At 38.4% G+C, this 19,570-nt stretch overlaps 1 long non-coding RNA gene across 6 annotated transcripts in view; it reads left to right on the top strand.

Moving 5' to 3' along the window:
* The first annotated feature begins 1,068 nt into the window (after positions 1–1,068).
* The window catches only part of LOC104140803 (uncharacterized), a 65,960-nt gene continuing 47,458 nt past the window's right edge, over positions 1,069–19,570 (top strand). Inside the window, exon 1 of one of the 6 annotated variants that reach the window (XR_011142475.1) lies at positions 1,069–1,506. This is a non-coding gene — a long non-coding RNA (uncharacterized lncRNA). The remainder of the gene's footprint in view (positions 1,507–19,570) is intronic. The other 5 variants (XR_011142474.1, XR_011142477.1, XR_693391.2 and 2 more) reach the window with 5 other exon arrangements.

Genomic DNA, 19,570 nt, shown 5'->3' with positions numbered 1-19,570 from the left:
CAAAGAGACGTCCTGACCCAGACCTAGGCGCAACTACTGAATAGTAGCTTGTACATAGAGCAAGCACTAGCACCTGCAGTTTGTCTGCTCTTGGACTAGTGTCTACACCACAGGCATATACTAAATTAGCTATTCCAAAATAATTATTCTGGTCAATTTCCAAGTTAAGCCATTCAACTGCTGAATTAGGACCTTACGTTCAGTAGTCTGCCAATGGGAGCCACAACGTTCAGGGCATTAGAGCTGGACTGAACAAAGCACCTGAAACATAGGAGAGAAAAACCTATGCAGAAAGGAGGACAGACAAAAAACCTTAACAAATCTGTCATACCTCTACATTCTGCGGTTCTAGAAAAACACACATGTGGGACTTTAGAAAGGTCTTTTTAATAAGGGTTAATTGGAGAAGTAAGACACACATGACTGAGTATCGTTTCAAATTACTGCTCATGCTGGCATAAATAAATTAGGCAAATGACAGAATATCAAAACAGGGAATAGTCCGTCTTCTTCCCTCCTATTTAATTTCCATAGCATCATTATTCTCAATATTACTAAATATCTGCAATTACAGATGTTATGAAATTTGTTGCTCCTTACTAAATATTATTATGATCACATCATAATATTTCTGAGAAATCCAATAGCTTTCAAAAAATTATTTTCTATTTCAACTCAAATTACCCGTCTAGGTTTTGAGACTACTGGATCCATTTATCTGGCTTGTGTGACCCAAAAGGTCAGGTCAGATGATCCTGAGATAGCCACTTCTGGACTTAAAAAAAAAAAGAAAAGAAAAGAAATCTAAAAACAGGAAAAAAACCCCACCCTCTTTAGTCAGCCAGAATAAATGGTAGTTAGTCCACTAAAATCATTGTACAGCCTGTCTCGCTCTAAAAGTGAAATCTCTACCCTTGAACCTGAACAAGAAAGTCGCTTCAGTTTCTCTCTGCTTCCTAAGTTAACTGCAAGCATTTCCTGCCATGCAGAACAGAGGCAGAAAAAGGAAAAACGTAGACTTGAGAAAAGCACAGCTTCCAATCCCCACCCACCAGCTTCAGTCAAAGGATGACTTCAGTCCCTTTCTTAACTAATCCTGTCACTGTAAAATCCTACAGTCATTCTTCCACACATAAAGGGAAAACGGACTCACTAGGAGGACCTAGACTCTTGCAGCTTGAACTGTTAACCAATGGTGGAAACGCGAGAATGCCGAAGTTGTGCCTCCCGAGCCAATAGAGTGGATGTGTGTGTCCCACATGACTGTGTTTCCCCTGTCTTTCACATGGGCAGTATTTAGTTCAATTCAGAACTGCAGATAGTATAGCCTGCACGGCAGCAATGGGATGTCTGAGCACGGGTGGCTGACTTCCAAGCGACTCCGCGAAGCCCGGCTGTACATTTCTCCCAAATTACCCTGGAATTGTGCCCTCCTGCCTTCTGCCCACCCTCCCCGTCTCTGCGGAAGGAGGCAGCGTGACCTGCACAGCACAGCAAAACAAAACTGTGAGTATGGGGTCTATTTATTTTTATTTTTAGCCATAAAAGAAATCCCTGAAAACTGTCCAAATGCTGTGTGCACCAAATCGGTGGTTACTTTTTTTTATGAGATGGACAAGTATCTGAACTGCTATTCAAATTCAGAAATATTCCTTGCATGCTTCAATAAAAGAAAAAAAGAAAAGAGTTGTCCTTCAGAGCAGTGCCTGCACGCATACTGCAAGCCACACCATTCCCTGACATAGCCAGCATGCTGCTTTGTTCATAAAGAAAAACAAAGACAAAAAGCCCTACAAATGTACGTTACTCACTTTTATTTGCACTCTGTGTCTAATCAGGCCTGATCTGTCCCCAAGGGAAGAAAATAAAGGCAAACTTTAACTCCGCCAGTGAGGACAGCCCAGACTTTCCAGACATCTGACAGTTATTATAATTAGCTATGAAAGACAGCAAAGACACTTTGGGGCAAATAGCTCTTACATTTGGATGGAACAATGAAGCCGCGCAAGGTTCCCATCCCACCCCTTCCACCGCTGGGAGGGGGAGAGCACAGCGCAAGGAGGGAGTGCTAGGAAAAGGGTTATGGCCGTACTGAAAAAAACAAAAAAAAAAAAACAAAAAAAACCCCATGAGCTGTATATCCGGACTCGCTCAGTGTGAGGAGAGGCTTTTTGATAAGAAACTTTAACTATCGCTATACTGCAACTTCCATGTACTCAAACGCTCGTGGGGTGAGAAAGGGTGTGGGGCTCACAGCACAGCGTCGGGGTCAGGCGCAGCAGCAAGGGGGCAGAAAGAAGGGAATATTCATAGCAACATACATTGCAGTTGCTTCCCAGATCTATGCTTGCCAAATCTCCTTAAGTCTAAGTTGCTTTCTGGGCAAGATTTATGAGAGTTCTCAAACAGAAGCAACAGACAAAGCAGAGCTTTTCTTCTTCTCGAGGAAAGAACTGAATCCAAATGGCTAACTGTATAATAAGAAGCACAAATTCATATTTTTTTTTAAATGTTCATAAGATCTTTAATAAGATAACCCCCCCCCGCAACGCACACCCAGACTCCTTCCCACCCTTGCCCTCCCCTACCAAAAGTTAGATTCTGAAAACTACATTCAGAAAGGGAAGAAGCAAAGACAATAGAAACCTGGCTCGGTCTTAGCTGCACTGGATCTCTACGAAAGCATGAAGTGAAAACACTCTCGGAGTGAAAGATGAGTAGACTTCTTTTAAAAAATGATAATAAGTGCAATAAGGAGAAATTGTTGAAAGACTCTAGACACTACTAATTATGGCTTAAATAAATCTTCCTGGACAGATGTTTGCATGCTCCCACTGCAGGGAAAGGAACATTAAAAGAAGCATTTTTAGGACAGAGGATCTGATGTGAATTTTCACTTTTTTTTTTTTAATTTTAAATACACCATTTTATTCTTTGTCTGCCCTCCTCTTATCTCCCCCTCCCCCAACCGCCGCCCACTGTGAGCCGAGACACCTGAAGGCTAGACATAATGATCAACAGAGCGCTGCGCTCGCCCGCCTGGAGTCCAGCCAGATTTTTTTCCCCTGCCACAATCGCGAAGCCTGCACGCAATGCACGGCCGGCCCCGTGCTCTGCTATGTGCGGATCAGACAGCCGTCTGAGCCCTGCTGCACAAAGATTAAAGACAATCACAAACCTTTTTTCTTTCTGTCGGCCAGGCTCTGTTTCAACTTTGCGGTTCTAGGATAATGTGAAATACGTAACTTTGTAAATATATATGTGCGTTGTTATATAAAACATGCGTATATGTGCACGTACTTTCCGCACAGTAGAACTAGGGGCATCCCCTGTTTCTCATTTTCTGATTATTTCTGCTCTAGTTTTACAGTCAATGCAATAGTTTATGCTAAGTTCATACATCACTTAGATAATTGCCCATGTAGCTCATGTATATTATGTAAAGATTTTGTATGCATATGCAGCATATTAGATAAAGATATACAGATAGTGTACAGAGACCTATATCTGAAAGGCAGAAATACTGAAATACTTAAAACACGTTTGGTTTTAGAGAGGTTAGCAAGATCTCTTAGACAAATCTGTGGCAGTTTTAAAGCTGCTGTATTCCTATGCTTTGTGGGTAGGTGGTGTCCAGAGCGAAGAAGGGGAGCATGGCGGGGGAACTATTTCCCTTAGCTGGCCTTGCCGTCAGTGGCCTCTCAGCCGCCCCCGCACAGAGAACCACCGCCTGGCCGAGCGGCGTCACTCCAGCAAGTTGGTCTTCTGAACGCAATACTCCCCAAAATAGTTGCTCTCTGTTTGGTGAGGCCAGGGGTGGGGTTAACAGAGACACCCAAGGGAAAGGGAGATTTCAAGGAGTTTTTTTTTTTTTTTTCCTATTTAATTTTTAAATGTATGCAGTGTGGACCCATTTTTAAAAATTCTTTTGAATCGCATTGTCTTCTGGTACAAATACTTGAATGGTATAAATGGTGATTAACTTTTGCTTTTCAGCATGAACTTTGTGGGAACAAGACTTGAAGGAAAATATGTTTTTATATACGCATGCATGCGCACACACACACACACACACATCCTGTTCTTACTTCACTCCCTGCAAAGGTTTAACAAAGTACACTTTGGTCACACGATCAGACGAAGTACATTTTTAGTGATTTTCTTTAATATTACTAATAAGGACTACTAAAAAAGGAACCCAGCATGGATATCCCATAAATTTAGTCTTAACAAAAGCAAAACAAAAAAAAAGGACCCCAAAACAGACACAACTTCCTTTGCAAATAGCAGCAGAGACAAAGGTTGCATGTAGTGACAACAATATCTGCAGGCAAGGTCAGGATTCTAGAAAATGTATTTCAAAGAAACGAAGGGAAAGAACTGAGAACTCCATTCAAATTTGTATTCCTGTAATTTTAACGCAATTGATTTTATGCCTTCCTGAAGGAACAGTATACATACCTTGTATGAAATACCAGTAGCTAACTCAACACAGTGGTCATACAAGAGAAGTGTATACCTGCAACTTGTATACATTTGCAATTTCAGTAGTATTAATACACTAATTCCTCTCCTAGTTTTTCAGCATATTATGCTTGAAAAATAAAATTTGTCACTTCTGTTTCACAAATGTATTTTCAAATAATGACTGCAGCTACATTAAAGTGATGACTTTAACTTTCTTTAGCTAATGAAAATAAGCAGGCTTATTTTTATCTGTTTCCTGAAGACTGAAACACTATGCAAATCAATTCACTAAACTTTGGAAGTGATTTGTACACTACCTTAGAATAGAAGTGGTGTTTCAACCAGCAATTTATATATTCAGTTTGTGATTAGTCATTACTTTTTCATTCACAGAAAAGTTTAGTATTAGACACGAACATATAAATATAAGGCTTTGGATTCATGTTTAGTTCAAAATTCTCCCCTTCTCCCCAGTAAAGTCACTTGATTTAAGTGCCGGGTGTTCAGGAACTCTCACTGACGTTGGTAGGAGATTAAAAATACCCAGCATCTTCACAAATATGGCAGTAGCCTCAAGCTGCTGTTGCCACAGGGGCCTGAGGTTTAGAGCTATGTGATTTACTTTTTACCCCAAAGAGTTTATTTACCCGAATTTGAAAATTCCGACCTGTGGTTTTTGGTGACTTCTTTAAACTTTTAAATAATTGCTGGTGTTGAAACAAAGTAATCGTAGAAGTTCATGCATATTTATGATTCCATTCCTTACAAGTTTGATGGCTATTACATGCGATCTCTTAGCCTATGGCCTCCAGTTGGTTGTGCAAACTCCCTGGTGCTACTCACAGAAACTTCAAGTTCTAATTTCTTTTTTAAATACTCTCCTCCCTTCTTCTCCCCATGCTTCCCCTCTTGCATCTGCTTGTTTAAGCCTTTTGCTGTACAAGCAGAAGTGCAAGTTTCAGTCATAAGAATAAACTGCTCCAGATTACTTCCAAAACTTTCAAAAGATTGGTTGTTCCAATGATACCTTTATGCAGCAGAAGTAACTTGAGAGCCTACCAGAAATGCAGTCATTCTCAATAAGGGAACAGGGTCAAACGAGCTCATGCATTACAGATAGGCAGAGTGCTGTGCGTTGCATTTTTATAGTTAAAAAGTACAGAGTGTTTTAATGTAAGCAGATTTCTGTTTGATATTTTGGCAAACTGTTGCAAAGACCTAACTGCGGCTGAGCCAAAATGACTTTCGGCATGGTACAGTTAGACCAGATGGCCACGTGTTCTTTTCTTATTTAGATGAGACTTTTCCTTTCAATAACATCTTTCTTCCTGACCTGCTTAAAAATTCCAGCGAATGAAATCAGCACAGGATTTTCAATTCTAATTGACCATGTGCAGAGGAAGGGCCAGTAGAGAAATCAGTAGGGCCATTGTAAGGCACACTGCATCAATCTCCCCTTTGTCCTGAATCTTTTCTAGCATGAGCTACAATAATTAAGAATATGTAATATATATTAGTTGTACAGCAGCAAATCTAGTTGCATTCAGGCAAAAATCATTCCAAGCTCCTCTTCTGCAAACGTCTGCAACAAGCAATACGTCTATCACACACCAGACAAACAGGTACTCAGCATCATTTCATTGCCAAATGTTTAAGAAAAAGAAATAAAACCCCTCAAAACAAAGAGCGAACAAAAGCAAAGGAAAGGTGTAGGTGAATTAAGGCTTGACGAACTGCTTTCCCTTTTCTCATTAAGTCAAAAATGTAAATGAGACGGTACTTTTCAAACAAAAAAGAAAAATAGCATTTAAAAAAAGATAGAAAAATTAAATATTCACTGTCCAAAATACCCACCCATTAAAACATCTGAAATCTTTAATTGCTATAATTTGCCTACGTTGATTTTACATACACACCCCACCCACGCCAAATGGGTTTTAGATCACAGGGTTGTTTGTGTCTAAATGATATACGCATAAAGTACAGATTCTAAGTACTGTATATATATCACACACAAATATTACTTAGAGAAACAGGCATATAGATTACATCATAAGAATATTACCTGCTGTTTTGTTTGGATTTAGTGAGATATCATCTGTGGACTAATATAACTACATTTATTGAGATTTATCAAGTAGAGTGTGCAGAAGACACACAAGGTCCTACCTATATATTTACTTAATCTACAAATAAGGTAAGTGAGTGGCATGACTCCTTTAGGAGGAAAGGAAAAAAAAAACAGTTGAAAGCAATAAAGGGCAAGCATTTTTACACGAGCATAACATTTGGCTACAGATTTATTTTTACTGTACCATTTAGTACAAATTCACAGTACAGGTTCACAGTTTGGTGTAGCATTAGGCTTGAATAGTTGGTGGGTTTTAGATTATCACTATAAGCTTGAATCAAGAAACAATTGAGCAGCTCTGGAAAATCATTTCTGAAAGCTAATTATGAAAAGGGTTAAGATAAGACATCTTTTCCTCAGTTTAATCAGGTTTTCATTAAAATCCCAATCACTTGTTAATGTAAGGTGAAAGAAACAGAAGAAAATGCAGCGGGCAGCATGGCCATTGCTATGTGTCAGGCGTGCAGTCAAAATAACATGTGCATGCAGAAACATGCCTGAGAACATAAAACAAAGCACAGACTTTGGGACTGGCCCCGCAGACTTGCTAAACTGTCTGGTTTCAGCTCTCCTGCAAGATGCTTTGTAGCCTTGGGCGAATCACTTAACTGCCTAGCTTCTTGTCTACGTCATACGAGCAGAATTCAAGTATCGAATGGGTGATTATTGTGAGGCCTCTATTGAGACACGACAGCAAGGGGTACTGAGGCACGTAAGGTGTTTGAGAAAAACAGGGAGGTTAAAGCTCCAGGCAGAACAATACAGTCTTGTCTGTTTGTTTTTCAGGCAGGTCATTTTTGGTGTGGTATTTTTTTTGGCTAGATTAGATAGAAAATCTGTGTCTCTGGGGGTACAGTATTCAGATTTAGTTAAGTTTCATTAAGTTTTTCATGTGCTTGAACATTCAAATTTATTTATGTTTTTACCAGCAAGCAACAAAACATCAGAATTTAGGAAAAATGGAAGACAACTTCATCTGTAAGGACAGGCTACGTTCAGTGTAAAGTGCTGCCATGCAAGGCCTAACTCTGAAACGCCGACTCTGGTGGAGGAACGGCATATTTAGCAGTCTGGTCCAGCGAGCGCAGTGAGACTAACCGCAGGCTAAAACGCTGCACTGGGTGAAGAGGGGCACTGAGCCCAGATATTTACCTTCAATAGCTGTGCAATGAGGCCCCATTTACGTCATGCAGTTAAGCACGTGCTTACTTTTAAAGCCCGAAGGCATCCAGCCGACCACTTTCATGCTCAAAGTTAAGCATATGCTTTAAGGATCTTGCTGAACTACGTCTTTAATTTCTACAGCAGCCTTCGCAAGCACAAGAAGCGAACGCTCCGTTAGCGGACGCAGCCCTGCCTTGGTTAAGTTGTGCTCCTGGCTTCGCCTTTCTGTTTCTATTGACAATCCTTTGATTCCACAGCTAAACAGATTGTGTTATAAACCCTTGGGTAGTGATTCTGAACTCACTAGGCAGGACTAGAAATTGGGGGGCTGGAAGATGATCATGAGACTTCACAGTGCATTTTGCCAGGCCGCCATTTTGTGAGTCACTGAGCTCACTGTGCGCCACATGCATGGAGCTGCGGGGAAACATGCGCTCATCCCCCGCGTGCACATAGGACGGACCTTTGTGCAAGAGAAAAAAAATGATTTTCTCCTGAATGTTTGTACTAATATTCATACACAGTATGAAAGAAATACTCAGACTCTCAACTATCTTTTGTCAGTGCTGTTCAAGAGTTATAAAAATTCATTAAGAGAATGGCCGTGTGGCAGGTCTGCTGTTTGTCTCCGGGCTGGTGAGGAAGGGGCCACGGGGAAACATCCTGCGGGGATGGACAGCCTCATGCCAGGCTCCGAATAAAAAGAGGAAGTAAGCAAAATATGTATGGTCACATGCAATTAATGGGCTGTATTTCACCAGCCTATTTTTACTGTCAAGACTCCAGACTATATTAGCAGTCTACCCAGTCCCTTAAGCCATGGGATGTGGATAATGGGATTGGATAAAATGATTAAAATCAGTTTGGTCTCATGATTTCAGCTAGTAAATGTAGCAGATGCAAAAAGGAAAGACTTAATCGTATGACAAAAGTACAAGCACCACTTTAAGATTTACCTCTACATTTTTCCAGTTTAGAGCAATAGTTTATGAGTGTTTTTTCTTTCATTAAAGAAAGTAACGATGACAAACAAGATGACTATTCCCTTGCAGTGTCCTAGTTGAAAGTGGTTTCTTCTATCCAAACAAATAAGTTCAAAAGAAGTCGTAACAACAAATGTTACACTACTTCTCATGAAATATTTCACGTAAAGTTCCTAGTTAAGCAAAAGGATGCGTTTGACTTGTTTGCAGAGTCTGATAATTCCTTCTTTTTTTTTTTTTTTTTTGCAAAAATCTGATAATTTCCCAGAATATCTTATTTGCTGAGTTTGTGCTTCTGTTTTCAAGCAATATTTTAGTTTGTTTTGAAACCACTTTTCTAAGAGAATAATTTGCAAAAGGGAAGATTTGAAAAGATGAGAAGTCTAATGAATGACAATGGTGAAGGAGAAAAACAGTTCCCAAGGTTGATTAAAAGACATAGAAAGGGTTAAAAATTCAGATCTTTACGTAAGAATTAAAAATGAAAGGAGAGTTAAAAAAGGGGGAGAGGGAGGGGAAAGAGCTAAGCTGCTGGTGACTTGAGTGTATTTATGGATTACTATGTCCTGAAAAGAAGAAAACCAGAGTTGTAAGATGACACTGCAGGGGTTGTCTGGACTTTTCACCGAGTGTAAAGTCTGTTTAGTCAGTGTCTTAATGCCTAATGCTGACCTCTGCCCTCTTCACTCCTCCCTGCTCCAGGTGCAACATTTTTGCAAGTGCTTTAACATTATTAGAAAGTTTGTGCAGGTTTCACATGCTGCAAAGTGCACAGAGGGTTTTACCCAACAACATCCATTACTCACAGACATGCAATATGGAGGCTTAGCAATTTTTTTCCTTCGTGAGTACAAACAGTGATTTCATGCATTTTCCACTATTAGTCATTACTGCATTAAATTAATAAAAACAAAAGCTTCTTTGAAAGAGCATGCTATTTGCATAATTCTAAATAGCAAGATGCAAGATTAAGTTTAAACTAGTGTTGCGCATTCCCCAGCACCGTGAATTATAGCAAGGGTATGCAGTGTATGCCAGCTACACTATTGATCTCTCTTAAACTAATTCTCTTTGCTATGGAAATGGGAAACAAAAACAAGAGAACCCATTGCTACAGAACAGCCATGGCACTTAGCTGATTTTCCTCAAAAACAAATTGATTTCTCGTACTGTTATTAATTATATCTGGCCTGATAAATTTTAAAGAAAAACCCTAACAGTTTTACAGTCTAGTAATGAAAGGACCTAAATTGCACAAAGTCTTCATAATTCCAACTTTGATTTACAGAAATAAGAAAGGAGTATAGCAGCAGTGTATATAAATACAAAAGGCTATATATTCTGAAATTGTCAGTGAGGCATATAATATGAAAGATGGCACACACGCACGTAATGTTTATTCATCTGTGCCTTACGTAGTTAACTAACATTTTGGAGGACTTGCAATTGGACTTTGCTGGGGGAAGGAGCGTAAGCTGAGTACCATCATCTCTGAGGCCATTAAAGATTTCATGACTTTTTTCTAGAAAAAATACAGTGGTGCTTTCCTGCCACTGCGGAAAGCCATTTTCTCCATTCATACAGCACTACAAGACAGTGACTGCTTCTTCAGATGTGGACCTAGCAATTAAGATCTGTAACTTTTTCACCTTATGATACCGTTCACTAAAACGCGCTCTGTGAGACTGCAGTATCAAGTTTACTGGAAATACACAACTGTCCAGTACACAGAAGCAAGTTCCCAGCGCTTTGTGATCTATACTAGCTGACTATGCCTAGAAAAAATTTAGAAGTTAGGGTTTAGACATTTAAAGCTTTAAATAACTAACCAACTTCCCCCACATTCATTCCTCTTTGAGCTATACTGCAAAAGGGTCATTAAGCTGAAGGAAAGAAAAGAGGAATGGGATTGATTTAGGAGAGGTGACTAGTGGCAGCATGTTTTTTATGGAGAACCGCAGTTCTTCACAACTCTCTAGCCCAAATATCCCAGGTTAACACAGCTCCCAGCACCGTAGTGCTGCAATGCCTTGCATAAAGAGTAGTCTGATGAGGGTTTACATTTCCTGACAGAGACGTGTTTTGCTCTGGACCAGTTAAACATTTTACCCAAATTGTCTTTCCAAAGATGACAAGCAGGCTGTGTTACACTATATCTTTCTAAAAGAATATTTTGTCGTTTTCCTATTACATCTGTATGTAAACTAAATTAGGCCAACTTCATTTTCCAGGTATTTTAAAGGGTTCGGGGGTTTTGTTTGCTTGTTTGTTTTTAAAGAAAACCTTACTTCATGATCATACTAGCTTATTCTGGAATTAGGAAGTAGTAATAGGATTCAAAAATTCTGGGAAACGTTCTGAGGCAACTTTCTGTTACGGCCCTTTATTTCATTTTTTTACATTTGGACTACAAGCGAATCAAGGGGAAAAAAAAATGTAAAGTTGTTTATTGCATGACAGACGGACTATTTCTAGAGCTAGGCAGCTTCATCTCAGCACAAAGAGTGCTCCTGTTCACAGTGCAGCTGCTAACAACTCATCAACACTCCTTGTTTAGGAGTAGGTTGCAATTAGAAGTCAAAACGTTAAAGCAACCTGAAATGTTGTTATTGTAGTAAACCAGGCAACTGGATTTGATTTCTACCCAGGCTGTATCCCTTTGCTCCTGATATTACTTAGAAAGCACGTATTTAGTGCAGGTGGTACTGTCCTTAATTTCACTGAAGGTCAAGTGTACTTGTCATAACTGTATTTTTTGCACAGCTGAGAATTCAACTACTTCTGTAGGCTGAAAACAGAGACATTGTTGCTGTTAAGGAAACACATTACTGAAGAGCTGGTCTTGGAATAAACAGAAAGCAGTTAATATTTCACAGTGTTCACTTAGTAGCTCATCAGGAGCACCACTTTCGAGGTTGCCATGTATCAGTGGAAACACCCATTTGGATACAAACTTAGAGAACCTCAGAATTCTTTGTCTGGAAAAGTGGTTTGTCTTAATTTTGTTTTTAAGCAGTTTGTTTCATTCTTTATACCTTAGGCTTTTTGCAGCACAATTTCTAATTCTGCAAATATTTTGTCACCTCTTTCTAGTTCTTGTGAATATGCATTGGGTGGTTCCAGGAGTGCCTGCAACCTTTCAGAGGTATCACTTTATCCCCATAGCATCACCTTGTCTTCTATAAAAGAATGGCAGTGAAATCAAGAACATTTGCCATTCACCCTGTCTTTACACAGCCTGAACCTGCCTGAGGAGTAAAGATGCTCTAGGTCATTTTAATGATTCTTTTTTCTTTATCAAACTAAATTTTCTTTAGCTAGATACTATCTATGAATCTTTTTCAAGATTGCAATCTGAGGTGAAGTTCTTGAAATGTTTGTAAAGGACTGATTTTACAATGATTTGCAATTATATAATCAAATAAAACATAAATTAGTCAAGTTTCTATTCTAAGTACAGTAAGAAAAAAAAGATAACCAAAAATACAAATGTATTTAGTCTTCTGCTATTCTGGAATGTCAAAAATATGTCTCTCAAAGCTTAGCTTGTAAAAAGAGCAACATAAAGCTTATTCTCTGTACGTTCTAAACCAATTTGTTACAATTGTTATATTTTATACTAATTCTGCAGCAAAAATAGCATGGCAGAAATAGAACATTATTCTTATGTCTTGATTCATTTGCCATTATGAATGATCAATCTCTTCTAACAGTGCGTATGCTATGCAGAATTCCATCTAAAATATAGGAAACTGTTCATTGAACCTGCTTTTTTGCTGTGAATACACATTTCCCTCCTCCTCTAACTTATGATTCCTATTGCCTTCAGTACAAATTTTATCTGAAGAGAGGAAATTGGAACAAAGCATCTGAGCCGTGCTTCTTTTTTAGGCTCTTTTCCATGTTCGTCACTCCAAGTCATAATGAAAAAAGTAGGTGTCTCCTTCTCTAATTCTTAAATAATACTTCAGTCTTGTTCAATATGTCTTTTCTGAAAGACAATCTCTTTAAAACAACTCTAATATATCAAAGACATGGAACAGAAAAAAAAAAAGAATAGGAGTACACTGTCAGGATCAGAACTCAGGCGTGCTCCAGAGCATCAGCTCACAGAAGTCTAGCAAAGAGACAGCTTCTCCTCCTGTACAATCCCCATGCTGCTGAGCCATGTCTTCTACCCCATCCAACCCGCTTCTTGAAAACACTCTGCTCTGCACTGAAATCACTGAACTCCACTGCAAAGACCATGCACTCAAGTGGTAAGAATTGGATCTACTGATATTTGCCATGAGAAAATGGGAAAAGTCACTCTAGATAAGATGGGATTTTTTGGTTTTCTTTTTACTTAAAAGTATAAATGCAAGTAAAATAACGCCTCTGCGTGGAGAAGTCTGTTCACAAAGATATACATATAAATTTATTAAATTCACCCAAGAAAGATTAGGACTCCAAATCTTCAATGTTATTATTAATGGAAACAGCAAATAAATCGCCAGGTTGCAATCTGAATAGACTCTCTTTCATTATTTATCCTACTTGCAAAATTAGAAACAAGTTTCCTCAAAGCACAAAATAGTATGGTAAAGTGAGCATCTAGTCTCATGAAATTTCAGTGAGTCAAAATATGAGACATTGTTACTTCAATCTGTAGGATTCATCTACCGCATTTTGCTTCAAAATCTAAACTTCCTCTTCCCCCCCCCCCCTCATTTGTGACTCGTGTACATGCTGCTGGGTTTTTTTTTAAGCTTTTATTGTTTTATTTTGTGGTTAAATTCACATTTCAATCCTATAATGCTTGTCCTCAAAAAAAAAAAAAGTAAAAAGAAAAGTGATTCCTTCAACCAGTATCCCCTGCCAGTTTTGTACTTATGCTCAGGGAACAATTAAAGTTTGCATAACTTCATTTAGATAGTCATAATTCATCATGACTAATCTATTAGTACCACTATTCTCACCGAGTTTCTCAGGCTCAGTAGCAAAATTTTGGTAACTTTATTAAGATCTTTGCCATGAAAAATCTATCGGTCACGTTAATGAAGGAAGGAATCTGGGCTACACGAAAAGCTGATGGAATTCATGCCCTTTTCAAAAGGTTGAACTAAGAAGTTATTTGTTGAATGACAGGTTTAACTGTATATAAATCAAAAATCTGAACTTAACAGATCAAAGGAAACAAGAACCCACCCTGAAAATGCATCACGATCATGAAAATATTTCTTAGTTACATAACCTGAGTCTGTTTGCCAACCTGAGTACCTGTTCCCTGGGCAGGCTGTTTTGTAGCAACTGCACTGGGGTAGGGAAACCCAGTTGACTTTTAGGGTTGGGTAATCCCTGTTGGCTTCTCTGGGGTTGGGACTCCATCCAGTGTTGCCACCTAATACATAAGCATCCCCAGCAAAAAGAGACTGGCGCCCTGAAACGTGCACACACAGACTGTGAGAACCTCAGGGACACTAAAGTCACCAGAGGGAACTTCCACTGAAGTGACAAACTGTTTGTATTTTATTAAGGGCTAGATCTCTGGTCTGTCCTTCTCCGGCACCGCTCTGCTGCGTAATGCATTGGCATTTACGTCCTCTCCTTTTCTTCCCTTCTGAGTGATTTACACAGAACAGACAGCAATGATTTCTTGCTGGATGCCCTCAGGATTCAATGCCTGATACTGCTAGGGGCAAGCAGAGAAAGTCAAGAAAATTTGAAGCCTTTATGGGAGAGAAGCTAGTAGCTTATGGCTGCACAATCTTAGCAAGCTTCCTGCTGCTTTTTTTCTTAGCTTTCTACAACAGCAGGTGGCAAGCATGAGGAAAACTAGAACTGTGGATCCCTTATTTCTGAAGATTTATCATCCAGTATTTTTAAATTTAGAAACATAACTTGGCTGGCATTTCTTTTACTGCACAAATATGAAATAAGTGGGGTTACCATCGCATGAAAGAAGTGTAGGGGAGAAAAACCTCCTTTTCACTTGTTCTGTTTGAAAATCTATACTTTATTTCATGCCAAGCAATGAGATTCAGCGGAAAAAAAAGTCATTCTGCATTGAGAGATACTGGGCATTCCTCATGATACAAGTGCATTTCTGAATGAAGACCTTCTGTATTGTTTTCCATTTCCTTGAGAAGGTCTCAGACTGTACCAGCTGTCTAAACATATTTACAGTCTCTCTGCACTCTGCTTTGAGCCCACTGTAGTGGAATGCCTCTAAGGGTCAAAGGTAGCATAACTGAAGAGTTTTTGTTTTGGTATATTTTGTAAGACACGAAGATTTTCTGCAAACCTAGCTATGCATATATTTGTCTCATTTTGGAAGCATTTGTTAATCTAATTCAGAGATAAAACCTCTCTGAGTGACTGTTAACCACTTAGCAATTTTTTTTAAATGTAGATTGCTTTTGAATTACCTATTGCTCTCTCCTCCTGATTTTCTTCCTTTGTGTGACGTTAGTTGAGCAACAAATGCAAAACCCGTATCACCCAGTGTACTTGCCAGATTAGTTTTACATTTTTTTTTACTTATTCAGTTAAGTGGAGAAAAAAGTAAGCACTTTGGATTAGATGATACATTCACATCTGAACCCAAGAGCTGAAATAAGATCAAGCTCAGCTAAATGCAGATAAGCAATTACTGAATAACTGATATAGTATATTCATCACTTGAACGACTTTTTTGAAATTGTTTTTTGGAGAATCCCTCCCCCATCCTCCAGGAAGACATCTGGATAGCACTGAATGGAGTTTAATGTTTGAACATCCCATCTGGTTTCACCATGTTAACACGATATTCCAAGTCATTCAAGAAGCATGAACAATGGATATTGTATTCCATTCAGTGCCATGTGGATCTCATCTTTAAAAGATGGTGGCACTGTGGAATTCAACCTTTTAGTTAAAAGTCAAAATATTTTATATACCAAAAACTTATTTCCAATAACCTCAGAAAAGTCTTGGATTTATCTTTTTATGAATGATGAGCAAAAGATGACTCACTCCTATAGTATCATACTCATTCTTACTCATCATGTTACCTATCCTGATAAATGAAGAACACTTTTCCTGAACTTGGTGGTGAAAAGCAACATTAAGAGAGACTTGCACATAACTTCAGCAGAGTAGTTCTTATTTTCATCCTTAAATTACTTCTAGATTGCTTAAAAATGAATGCTAAAATTTGCCATGAGGCAAATGGAAGTTGGGTACCTTTGCCTTCCACAGGTGGTAATTCATTCCACCTTTTACTGAGATTAACAAAACGTACAGAGTCTCACTTCAAAACAAATGGTGAATAAGCATGTTCTTCAACAGGCCAGTACTAACCTGTTTCAGTGATGCTGAAAGAACATGTCTCATTTGTCTCTTAAATTTAAAAAAAAAAAAAAAAGCCAATTAGTAGCATTTCTTTTTCAAGTACTTTTTCCTTGCGTTTATTTCTTCATTATAATGATTGATTCATGGTTCTGTATCACTGACTTTAACAGGTATTTTCTCTGTTTATTAAAGGATCCCCACTGGAAACAAGTATACAATAAATGGCTTGTTATGAGAAGTTAATAGAATTAATCTTTAGACCGAAAGAGATTCAGAGAGATTCAGGTGTCACAAAGTATTTAAATATTTGCTAGCCATCCTTTAAGCAGTCAGATAAAAATAGATTGGCTCATTTGAACGCTTGAGAAAATGAGTGGATTCTACCTGTTGGGGCAAGATGATCAGGAAATATATAGAGAGATTGGAAAAGAAGCATATTTTTAGGAGAACAAAGTAAGGCAAACATGTTTGAAAATTGACACAAAGCGTGTGACCATGTCATTTCAAATATTGCAGAATCTCATTTTATTTTTTGGAGGTAAGCATCTAAAAGACTGTTTTTCCCATCAAAAATCAAATGGAACTAGACCAGGAAAAGTGACTAGCTCAAAACTCTGGAAGCCAGAATCAGAGCTGTGCAATAAGACATTATAGATTTGGCTGATGGGAAAAAACATAAATGGAATTCAGTGGAGGCTGATGAAAGATGGTTAAATTACACCATGTAACTTTTTCTGAACTCTGCTAAAATGTATCCTTTCTTTAGTGTCACCTTAATTACCATCCAGCTCACATGGTGTGAGTGCTACAAAACACGGGGGATCACAAGACACCATGATTTTCACACTTCTCTTGAAGCCAGATGTGAAGGCTAGAGCTGCCCCAGCATGTAAATCAGAAGTATTTAAGAGGTTATTGATGATGGCGATGGTGCTTAGAAGATCAGTTTGTGTTGTCTGGGAAATTTATTTGCCCTCTTTGTTGCCTCAGTTGACAAAACCTATCTAGAGGACCATGACCCCTGTATTTGGAAATGAAAGGGAAAAGGAGAAGGAAATGTTTTTCAGTCCACTTTATGGAAGTCAGTGACTTGTGCGAGGTACTGGATAAGTTCACAGCAACGCTGGACTGAAGATTAGCTGCATCAGTTGGGGATTTTCTTTAATAGAGATCGTGCTTAAAATCAGTGGTTTATAAGAATTCAGCAACGTCACCTCCAGCTGATTACAGTGGGGAAGTTACTGAACTCCCTAATTCATCATGAGATCTAGAAATGATCAAACATTGTGATTTTTAATATACTGACTCACTGTTTGGTTCACCTCTAATGAATAAGAATATATTAGTGAATAAGCTTACTGATGACCATCTTGGTACTACAGAAGTAAAGAAAACAGTTTGGCTCACTTGGTTATACTTCTATCAACTCTTCTCAAACAATTCTGGTTGAGTACGCATTCAGCACAGATTCATGCAAGCTATAGCAGACGGCCTGTTTCAGAAAGTCTTCAGAGCCTATTTGTCTAATTCAAGTACTCTGTCTAGGAAGGCACAGCTTCAGATACTCATACAGTTCCTTATGTTGACAGGCACAGACTCCAAAATACACGATACTTTTCTGTCTGTAATTATTAACACAGAAAGTCCCTCTGCCATCTGTAGCACCTGAATTACTAGAAGCACTCACTGTGCATTAAACAGAAAAAAGGTCAACAGAACCAAAGCCCTAAACATAATCTGTCTGAAAACACTTTCAGAAGATTTTAGATTTTTATAGCTTTGAGGAGACAGGAAAAGCATGTATGATGCTTGATTAAAGGAAGAATTTGCTACCTATACCTATAACGTTTAACTTTATATATTTAAAAAAAAAAAAAAATGCCTCCACTTTTTTACTCTGCATTGAAGAGAAGGGATACCTCAGCGGTTTCTGATAGAAGTTTCAGTATTAAGATAAAAATGAGAGTAAATACATTGAATAAAGCCAATTGCTGGGTATCTACACAGAGCTACCATTAAATGAAACTAAAAGGTTGTGCTATTATAAAGTCTTGCAAGGGCAGTCTGAGTTGAGTCGTGCTTTGATTATTTGCAACTTATGGCTAGACATATGGAGGCTCTTAGTGCATTATGATCTAAATAACTGAATTCAATTTCAAACCTCTTCTCTCTTCATTAATATAACTAAGACATTTGTGCACTGTAGACATACGAAATATCTCAGTTTCTCCCTCTTCTTAATATAATCCTATTTTCCACATACAAATGGCAAACTGCCAATTAGGGATGCACATGCTGCAATGCAAAATAAAATAAGTAGACATGTCTGTATGTACAGCTACAAGTCAGAGTATTGTCTAGTGCAGCTGGAGTGAAAAATACTCCAGAAAAGCTAATTACAACTCCAGTCTTTATTATTATAAGCTAAAGCCTTTGTGAGCTAGAGTTACATTCCTCACTACATCTTATTTAAGTCTTACTTTATTTTTTTTCTTCTTTCACTGATTCAAACCCTTGAAAATAAAACGTGTCAAAGACATTAAAACAAAAAAAAAAATGATTATAACAAGGCAACATACCAAACTACACACAGAACACAAATTCTCTCCATTCATTTCTTTACTTCTATGGGTGAGCCTTTCAGTTGCTTCTATTCCTATCCAGAACGCAATTCCAACATAAACACCAGAATTAAAATGTCTCAGAAACCAGACATATTACCATTGATTTAAACATTAATATAAAACTTCATTTTCAAAGCTGAAGCACTTCTTGGGGAAGAGAAGGGCAGGAAAGGGTGGAGACAGCAGAGACCCAGGTTTATCAGGGCTCCTGTTACTGCAGGTTCAGAGTGATCTGAAATGGGAAACTCCATGCTGCTCATTGCCGAACTGCCAGGCTGTGGGGTGAGACACTGTTTCCTTTTACTCATTCCAGTGTAGAACAAAGCAAGTTGTCAATACGCTGAAACAACACAAGCATACAGTGCAACAGAAATCTAGACAATTGTGTATGGTATATCACACACATACAATTGTATATCTCCCTCAAAAACTGGCGGTAGTAATGCAGATCAAGATACAGATGAAAGTATACGAAATTAACTAAACTAAAAAAACCCTGTACTGTAACACTATACTTTCTGTACAGGTGCTTTAAGTACCTTGAGCCTTTACAAGATCATCATATTTGTTGAGCCTGCTCAAGTGAAAATACAACCATAAATGTATTTTGTTCTTCCTCCTCCCTAGCTTAGAATAAAAGACTTGGCACAGTTAAATTTTGTGGGTTCTGTAATCTCCGCATGACTGTCCTGCAGGCTCTCCTCATAAAAGGCTTGGCATCTTCTCGTGCCACATAGCTCAACATAAGCTGCTTTTCTGTAATTCATACACCGCTTCTGCACAGGACCATTGCCATTCTTTATTTTCAAAAGCAACTATACGAAGTGATAGAGCTTTCAGAAAAGGGAAAACGCGTCCTACTTTTAATTTAACAGAAAGTGGCACTTCAT

This window comes from Struthio camelus, chromosome 8 (assembly GCF_040807025.1).
Source record: "Struthio camelus isolate bStrCam1 chromosome 8, bStrCam1.hap1, whole genome shotgun sequence".
Classification (NCBI taxonomy): Eukaryota; Metazoa; Chordata; class Aves; order Struthioniformes; family Struthionidae; genus Struthio; species Struthio camelus.
This window is presented reverse-complemented; position numbering and strand designations above follow the sequence as displayed.